This window comes from Sabethes cyaneus, chromosome 1 (assembly GCF_943734655.1).
Source record: "Sabethes cyaneus chromosome 1, idSabCyanKW18_F2, whole genome shotgun sequence".
Classification (NCBI taxonomy): Eukaryota; Metazoa; Arthropoda; class Insecta; order Diptera; family Culicidae; genus Sabethes; species Sabethes cyaneus.
The window spans coordinates 66,957,817-66,967,994 of NC_071353.1; positions in this window are offsets into that span (position 1 = coordinate 66,957,817).

Sequence of the window (10,178 nt, forward strand, 5' to 3'; positions counted from 1 at the left end):
CCAGGTGGCTTTGTGGATGTCTTTGTGGGAAAAGAAAGTGCTTCGGATCACCAAGTGTCGGGAAGATGCAAAGTTGATGCATCGCTGGCTATTGTCGTTTGTATCGGTGTGCAGGCTATGGGCCCGATCATAGGTCTATACATTGCTTCCCTGCCAACCTGGGCGTTCATAACCCCGATGACGATCTTGATGTCCTATCGTGAGCAGCTGTCGTATGTTGCCTTCAGCTGCGCATAGAACGCTTCCTTCTCGTCATCGGGTATACCTTCGGGTGGACAATGTACGTTTATGATAGTGTAATTGAAGAAAAGACCTTTTATCCTCAACACGCACATCCTCTCGTTGATCGTTTTCCAGTCCATTATGCGGTTCTGCATTTTGGCCAACACTACGAAGCTCGTTGGTCGCTGCACCGCTCTGGAAAAATTGGGCTTTACTGCCACGGATCCTTCACACCTTCTCGCCTTTGCGACATATCTCCTGTAGTGCCAAACTTTCGGGGTTCTAACTGATCGAGCAGCACCTCATCGCCACCAACGAAATTTAACGATCTGCAGTTCCAGGTACCAAGTCTCCATTACATGTCCTTATTTCGTCGCCTTTGTCCATGCCGAATGTTCCGAGTAACGGAGAGCTACATAGTTGAGAATTTTCACAGACTATGAGAGATACAAAACGATGTCGGTAATATTGCTATTCAACGGCGCACTCATCAAAAATATACTTGTGCTACAGTTTTAGCTTGGTGTTGTTATTCTGCATTGAATTTTTTTTAAAAATGTAAGCCAAAAAATTTAGGGGGGGTGGCGGGTACCGCTATAAAACTGCTTTCTGACCAAGTGGCCCACTCCTCAGAATGTTTTCATAACCGCTATAAGAATCAAGTTATAAGCTCAAGTAGTTGTATCACGCTCTGCTGAAAGCAATAATAAAACCAATTAAGCTTTCGCTGCTTGACAGCCATCGCCATGATTTAAAAAAAACTTCGCTTTTCTGGCAAAAGTTGAATAAGTTCGCTAGGTTTGTCAACTTGAAAATTTATCCGTGAGCAGAAAAGTTTAAATTTTACTGACAGATCGTTCTGAACGATTTGGTTTAAGCGATCAGAATAAAATATTCCAAAGAATATTTATTAAATTTTAAGCAATTTCATTGGTTTGCAGCATGTGCGCATTTAATTTCATCGTGCATACTGATATGATAGGTCGATAAAATCAGCGCGCCACTGCAATTTTGCAACTTTCGGAAACTTATTGTTTTAACAAATTGAAAATATTCAGTTAGTCAATCTCAATTTGTAGCAAAATCATTTTAGTTGCTTCCTCTGGCAGGAAAACCGATTGATAAAAACTTTCTTTCTGCAAAACACTTTGGTTTGATGAGGTGTTGTTTGCGAGGTAAACAAAATACTAGAATATGGCAATATGGCTCCGCATAAAAAAATGATTTTGAATTTTGGTATTCTTCATAATAGCAGCAAAAAAACTGTTTGGTCAGGGTGTTACCGTTTTAATCTATACCTATAAAGAAGGATTTCTGTCTGTCTGTCAGTCTGTCTGTCTGTCTGTCTGTCTGTCTGTCTGTCTGTCTGTCTGTCTGTCTGTCTGTATTTTGTTCCTTATAGAATCGAAAACTACTGAACCAATCGGCGTGAAAATTTGCATGTAGAGGTTTTTGGGGCCAGGGAAGGTTTTAGTGATGGTTAGAGACCCCTCCCCCCACTAAGAGGGGGGGCTCCCATACAAATGAAACACAAATTTCTGCATAACTCGAGAACTAATCAAGCAAATAGAACCAAATTTGGCATGTGGGTGTTTTCGGTGACAAGAATTTATTCTAGGGTAATTTGAGACCCCTCCCCTCTTTATAAGGGGAATTATAACTCCTCTCCCCTTTAAGAGGGGGGGCTTCCATACAAATTTCCTCATAACTCGAGAACTAATCAAGCAAATGGAACCAAATTTGGCATGTGTGTGTTTTTGGAGACCAAAATTTTTTCTATGATGAATTGGGACCCCTCCCCACTTTAGGAGGGGGGGCTCCTATACAAGCGAAATACAAATTTCCTCATAACTCGAGAACTAATCAAGCAAATGGAACCAAATTTGGCATGTGAAGGTTTTCGAAGGCAAGAATATTTTCTATGATGAATTGGGACCCCTCCCTACTTTAGGAGGGGGGGCTCATATACAAGCGAAATACAAATTTCCTCATAACTCGAGAACTAATCAAGCAAATGGAACCAAATTTGGCATGTGAAGGTTTTCGAAGGCAAGAATATTTTCTATGATGAATTAGGCCCCTCCCCACTTTAAGAGGGGGGGCTCCTGTAGAAATGAAATACAAATTTCCTCATAACTCGAGAACTAATCAAGCAAATGGAACCAAATTTGGCATGTGTGTGTTTTTGGAGACCAAAATTTTTTCTATGACGAATTGGGACCCCTCCCCACTTTAGGAGGGGGGGCTCCTATACAAACGAAATACAAATTTCCTCATAACTCGAGAACTAATCAAGCAAAGAGAACCAAATTTGGCATGTGTGTGTTTTTGGAGACCAAAATTTTTTCTATGACGAATTGGGACCCCTCCCTACTTTAGGAGGGGGGGCTCCTATACAAGCGAAATACAAATTTCCTCATAACTCGAGAACTAATCAAGCAAATGGAACCAAATTTGGCATGTGAAGGTTTTCGAAGACAAGAATATTTTTTATGATGATTTGGGACACCTCCCCACTTTAGGAGGGGGAAGCTCCTATATAAGCTAAATATAAATTTCCTCATAACTCGAGAACTAATCAAGCAAATGGAACAAACTTTGGCATGTAGGTGTTTTTGGAGGCAAGATTTTTTTCTATGATGAATTAGGACCTCTCCTCACTTTAGTAGGGGGGGCTCCTATACAAATGAAATACAAATTTCCTCATAACTCGAGAACTAATCAAGCAAATAGAACCAAATTTGGCATGTGGAGGTTTTTGGAGGCAAAAACATTTTCTATGGTGAATTAGGACCCTTCCACACTTTAACAGAGGGGGCTTCTACACCAATGAAATACAAATCTATACCTATAAAGAAGGATTTCTGTCTGTCTGTCTGTCTGTCTGTCTGTCTGTCTGTCTGTCTGTCTGTCTGTCCTGTGTTCCTTATAGAATCAAAAACTACTGAACCAATCGGCGTGAAAATTTGCATGTAGAGGTTTTTGGGGCCAGGAAAGATTTTAGTGATGGTTAGAGACCCCTCCCCCCACTAAGAGGGGGGGCTCCCATACAAATGAAACACAAATTTCTGCATAACTCGAGAACTATTGCTTGATTAGAACCAAATTTGGCATGTGGGTGTTTTCGGTGACAAGAATTTATTCTAGGGTAATTTGAGACCCCTCCCCTCTTTATAAGGGGAATTATAACTCCTCTCCCCTTTAAGAGGGGGGGTTTCCATACAAATTTCCTCATAACTCGAGAACTAATCAAGCAAATGGAACCAAATTTGGCATGTGAAAGTTTTCGAGGGCAAGAAAATTTTCTATGTTGAATTAGGACCCCTCCTCACTTTAAGAGGGGGGGCTCCTGTACAAATGAAATACCAATTTCCTCATAACTCGAGAACTAATCAAGCAAATGGAACCAAATTTGGCATGTGTGTGTTTTTGGAGACAAAATTTTTTTCTATGATGAATTGGGACCCCTCCCCACTTTAAGTGGGGGGGGCTCCTATACAAACGAAATACAAATTTCCTTATAACTCGAGAGCTAATCCAGCAAATGGAACCAAATTTGGCATGTAGGTGTTTTTGGAGGCAAGAATTTTTTCTATGATGAATGAGAACCTCTCCCCACTTTAGGAGGGGGGGCTCCTATACAAATGAAATACAAATTTCCTCATAACTCGAGAACTAATCAAGCAAATAGAACCAAATTTGGCATGTGGGTGTTTTCGGTGACAAGAATTTATTCTATGGTAAATTGAGACCCCTCCCTCTTTATAAGGGGAATTGTAACTCCTCTCCCCTTTAAGAGGGGGGGGCTTCCATACAAATTTCCTCATAATTCGAGAACTAATCAAGCAAATGGAACCATATTTGGCATGTGGGTGTTTTTGGAGGCAACCATTTTTCCCATTATGAATTAGGACTTCTTACCTTTTTAGGAGGGGGGGGGGCTCCCATTCGAACGAAATACAAATTTGCTCATAACTTTAGAACTAATCAAGCAAATGGAACCAAATTTGGCATGTGAGAGTTTTAGATGGCAGAATTTTTTTTCTGTGGTGTATTACGACCCCTTTCCCTTTTAAGAGGGTGGGCTCCCATACAAATGAAATACAAATTTCCTTATAATTTGAGTACTAATCAAGCAAATGGAACCAAATTTAGCATGTAGGAGATTTTTCAGTCTTGAATTTATTTTATGATAGTTAGAGACCGACCTCTCACCCCTGTGGTAGGGAGATATGGACTCTCATACAAATAAAACAGAAATTTTTGCGAAACTCAAAAACTAATCCAACTCGAGAAATTCGAGACTCTTCCATAAAACATTAATCAATAACAAGACCACAAAAACTATCTATAGTAACACTAGATCATTCAGGACGAGCCGGTCGCGAGTGTTGCCGGTGACCCGCCGTCGGAAGCGCCGCCCACTGGGGGGCTTGCAAAACTCGAGATAGTGACAAAGATCATCCGAGATTCATGATTTATGTACAACACAGGTTAATTTGTGGCAATACGAAGTTTGTCGGGTCAGCTAGTCTATACCTATAAAAAAGGATTTTTGTCTGTCTGTCTGTCCCTATGTTCCTTTTAGAATCGAAAACTACTGAACCGATCGGCGTGAAAATTTGCATGTAGGGGTTTTTGGGGCTACGGAAGGTTCTCTCGACGGCAAAAGTCCCCTCCCCCCACTAAGACGGGGGGCTCCCATACAAATCTATGCCTAAAAAAATGGATTTCTGTCTGTTTTATGTTCCTTATAGAAAACTACTGAACCGATCGGAGTGAAAATTTGCATATAGGGGTTTTTGGGGCCAGGGATGGTTAGAGACCCCTCCTCCCACTAAGAGGGGGGGCTCCCATACAAATGAAACACAAATTTGTGCATAACTCGAGAATTAAGCAAATGGAACAAAATTTTACATGTGGATGATTTTGGAGACAAGTATTGTTTCTATGGTGAATTGAGACCCCTTCCCATTTTAGGAGGGGGGGCTCCTATACAAATGAAATACAAATTTCCTCAACTCAAAAACTAATTAATCAAATGGAACCATATGTGGCATGTGGGTGTTTTTGGAGGCATGAATTTTTTCTTTGATGAATTGAGACCCCTAACCTTTTTAGGAGGGGAGGTTCCCATACAAATGAAATACAAATTTCCTTATAACTCGCGAACTAACAAAGCAAATGGAACCAAATTTAGCATGTGGCTGTTTTTGCAGGCAATTTTTTTTCTATGCTGAATTGAGACCCCTCCCCTCTTTAGGAGGGGAATACTGACCCCTCTACCTTTTAAGAGGGGGGGGCTTCCATACACATGAAATACAAATTTCCTCATAACTCGAGAACTAATTAATCAAATGGAACCATATTTTACATGTGGGTGTTTTCGAAGGCATGAATTTTTTCTATGATGAATTAGGACCCCTCTCCCTTTTTAGAAGGGGTGGCTCCCATACAAATGAAATACAAATATCCTCATAACTCGAAAAGTAATCAAGCAAATAAAACTAAATTTGGCATGTGGGGGGTTTTGGAGGCAGGATTTTTTTAATGATGGTTTGAGACCCCTCACCCCTGTGGTAGAGGGATAAGGACTATCATACAAATAAAATAGAAATTTTTGCATAACTCAAAAACTAATCGAACTCGAGAAATTTTAGACTTTTCATAAAACATTAATCAATAACAAGACCACCAAAAACTATCAATAGTAACATTAGATAATTCTGCGCGAGACGGCCACAGGCCGCGAGTGTTGCCGGCGACCTGCCGTCGGATTCGCCGGCCACTGCGGGGAGACAGCCCCTGTAGAGATCACCTCTATCTAGGCTTATTTATTTTCCTAGATCTACTGACCTCTATTACTTTCCTTCAGTTGGGTCACCCCTGCGAAATGGTACTTTCTACGAATAGATTTTCCGTGAAATGGTATTCTGCGAAATTCTATATTCCGCGTTATGGTCAACCGAGAATTTGTGTTCCACAAAATGGTATTCGGCGAAATGGTTTGTAATGATGGCGAATATTTAAATGCTATCCGCTTTATTTTATCAGGCTAAGCAATGGGGGCAGTTGTTTTCTACTTTACTGTGAGGAAAATTTGTATATTACAACACCCATGAACTCCTCAGAAACTTGCAAAACTCAAGATTGTGAGAAAGGTCATCCGAGATTCACGATTTATGTACAACACAGTTTAATTTGTGGCAATACGAAGTTTGTCGGGTCAGCTAGTAGCTCTATAAAAGTAACAGATTTATTGCGGTTTGACAAGTAGCCGCGATAAGATCAATTTTGATTGGTGCTCCATTTTGGATTGCTACGCCACACTTATGATAAGTTTATTAGAGACGTGGTGCAGCCAACGAGTCTTAACGTGGTAATATAAGCAACCACAATAAATTTGCTTTATTAACAGTTTTATTATGGTTTTCTAGCTAGCTATAAGTGTGTTTGGACTCGTATCCTCTTGGTATTGCGCAATAACACAATAAATAGGTAAGGGAATGATTGATACCGCAATAAAACCTTTATAAAATTCAAGTAACCAAGTGGCTTTAGAATTGTTACTTGGGAGTGACGTCTTTATTGCATAGAAGTGGCACTTACGTCAAATGGTTTTTTCCATTATTGCCGCAATGTTTTCAAACAAAACATGTTTATTTTTATGTGTATTTTGTATCATATAGTAAAGCATGTATTGCAACGAAAAAGTAGATTTTGGTGAAATTGATTTTTACGTCAACTATGCATCCAGTACAGTACAGGTCGGACTCGATTATTCGGATGAATTTTTTTTATAATGTTAAACACGTGCTGAACGTAAACACATTTCAAAAAACCCATTTAATTTTTTTTTTCACCCGGATAACCGGGTCCGACCTTGATTACCTTTGTGAATTGCAATTTTGGCTAACAGTTTATGCAATTTGCAATTTATTTTATTATATACAAAACTGTTAAATAAATCAGTTATGTAAGTATCGGTGCAAGTTATTCCTTAAATGTGAAGAATACTTTTATGACATTTTGGAATGAAAGTACTGCAAACTGTAACTGAAAGTATTATAAATTAAATCAAATGCATATTATTGCACGGGATCTTATAATAATTCTGTGAATAAAAATGACTCAAGTTTTTATTATTATTAGTTATCTAACTATAGTTTTTTTAATTGAAAAACTACAAGGTATACAGCCCTAAGGGCTGTACAAAAGGGTGACGTAGGACTATATCAGATCATTAAATCAAAGACTAATGTAAAGTTCATTTCTGGCATATGTATGTTTATAAGAATCTGTGAGTGCCATTGTTTAAATTCGGATAGATTCAGATAGAATTCAGATTCTATTCTTCATTGAAAATACGTGGACGGGGGTTCATAAGTACAACGCCTGCAACCATTGAGACAGAGATTTCTTTTTAAAATCACTTGTGTGCATCATAAAGGTTGCAATAGTAATGAATGACCAACCCTCAGATTATTGTTTTAAATATGATTATGCGTAGCTTGACATTTTTTAATAATCTTACTTTAACTCGCTAGTGGCGTTTAAAAGGGTCATTGGTAACAAATAACATTAAAGCCAAAGCACGTTCATCGCAAATATGACGTGCCATTCGAATGTCCTTCTCTTTTGACATGAATGACAATGGGCACGTAAGTTAGCGGCGTCGATTCACTGTCTTTTGTTCCGAGAAGGTTTTACTAGTTTACTTGCACAGCTTACCGCTTGTTACATAGCAGAAAATATGGCACATAGAGTAAGACGGGGTAAGAAGGTTCGTCGGGGTAAGACGGACCACATCGATTTCGATTAGAAATCCTTAAACTTTTTACAATTACACTACCGTACCTTCTTTGTTAACGTAATTGAATACTTTCGAAATACTCTGTGGTAATCGGCCACACGAGACGTCAAAATTAGAGTCAAAACAAACTATTCGCTTGTCGTCACTTTGTGCGATCTAATTTAGGCAGCAACAAATTTGAGGGATTTTTGCAAAATAACGGAGTATTTCGAAGTTTCTCCGTATCGCTGACATTTGTAAAACGATTCCTGTTTTGTGTGTGTCGAAATATGTAGGGGAGAGTAGTCAACAGTGAGACAACAGGAACAGTGAGTCAACGGGAATAGTTACGTCATAAAACATTCAAGATCCATGATATTTTCATGCAAAGTCAAGTTTGTGAACCTACATTGCACAATGTAGTTTCAGGAAAATTTGTTGATTTTTTAACATATTTTTAATCAAAAATTAGTTTTAGGGGGGTCAAAGTAAATTTTGTTGTAATCATTTTCAAGTGATTTTCAACAACAAATTATATACCGTTATCCGGGGCGAGATTGTGCCAAAAAAGCACATGTTTTTGTTCTTTAGCTCAGTATACACACAATTTAGGAACTAAGTTGTTTAAAACCTGTCAATATATACTAAATTGTTCAATTAACAACTACCGTAGAGATGGTTTAGTTACAATGAAACCTAATTTTACTGGAAGTGCATGAGCTTTGGCACAATCTCACCCCTTCTAGGGGGTGACATTGTGCCAAAAACATAAAGTTAAGGTAAATACCTAAATAATGAACATTAGCATGTTTATAAACAATACATATAAATGTCAGTATGAAGTAGTTCATATGGGGCCGTCCATGAACTAAGCGGACTATTAGGGGCAGGGGATCGGCCAAAAACAACGAATCATACAAAAAGTGTGAAAGAAAATAACCCGGGGAAGTCTGAAATAAGTAAAAATGAGTTCGTAGTCAATAGACAGCCTTTGTATAGCCAGTAGCGTTTCTAGGGGCAACAAGCGGGAGATATATGGAGGGCGTGTATCCTAAGGGGGCATACCTATTTGATCAATTAACAAAAGTAACCATTACTTCGTTCGAGAACCCGCGGTCGCAGAACATGTGGCCCATCCCAATCCCTCCCCCTCCTTAAAACTGGCAGTTTATACACGGTATAATATATTCGTCTTATATTAGACTGTTTATTCCAAGCATCTGAAATTTCCAGAGAAAAAGTAAAAATTAGTTTAAATAATTTAGCAGACCTATGATGCTGTTTTCTCCAAAATGGATGATGCGATCTAATCTGTCAAAATATTGTGCTCAATAGTAAAGAATGTAAGTGTACTGGTGTATACTGACGTATTTTTGTTGTGTATGTAAAGTCCACCAATTGGATCGATCATTATGGCTTGGCACAATCTCACCTCCGTGAAGCTCGAAAAGTACAAAGTTTCGAAAAATATTATTTTCGTAATCAAAACTTATCCAACGCATAATAACCTTTCAATACATTGTAAATAATTAGTTTATATACATTCAAAATAGCAAGTTGATGCGATTTCTTGTTTGGGATGGTTTATGTGGGACATTGTTTACAAGCATTATTTCCGAGTATTTTTGGTCGCGAATTTTGAAATCCTGTTCAGGCTAAATAGTTAGCTAATATTATCTGTGTTCCATTCTAAGTTATGAATAAATATGTTATGTTCACGATCATTTTGAATTTAGGTCACCAGTTTCTATAGATATAATAAATTTTCACAAATAAACATTTTTGGTTTTTGGCACAATCTCACCCCGGATGGCGGTATTAAATTAAAATTAAAATTACTACATGGCATCACATACTAATAAGAGTAAATATTTGAAAAAATATGACAATCGAATTGTTTGCTAACTCCGCTAGTTCACTGTTTTTCATAAAACATTCCTATTGGCAACGGTGAGACACAGAGTCGTGGGTGACACTGAGACATAGCTTTTGCCATGCAAATTTTTTTGAAATTTTTTTTTGTGTTCAATTGCAAATCAATCCATAGGAATTGACTGTAAATGAATTCTGAAGTGTAAGTTAGAAGTCAGATGTCCAGGATTTGTCCTTTATATGAGCATAAATGTATGTGTGAAAATAATCGGAATTTTAAATCATACTCATA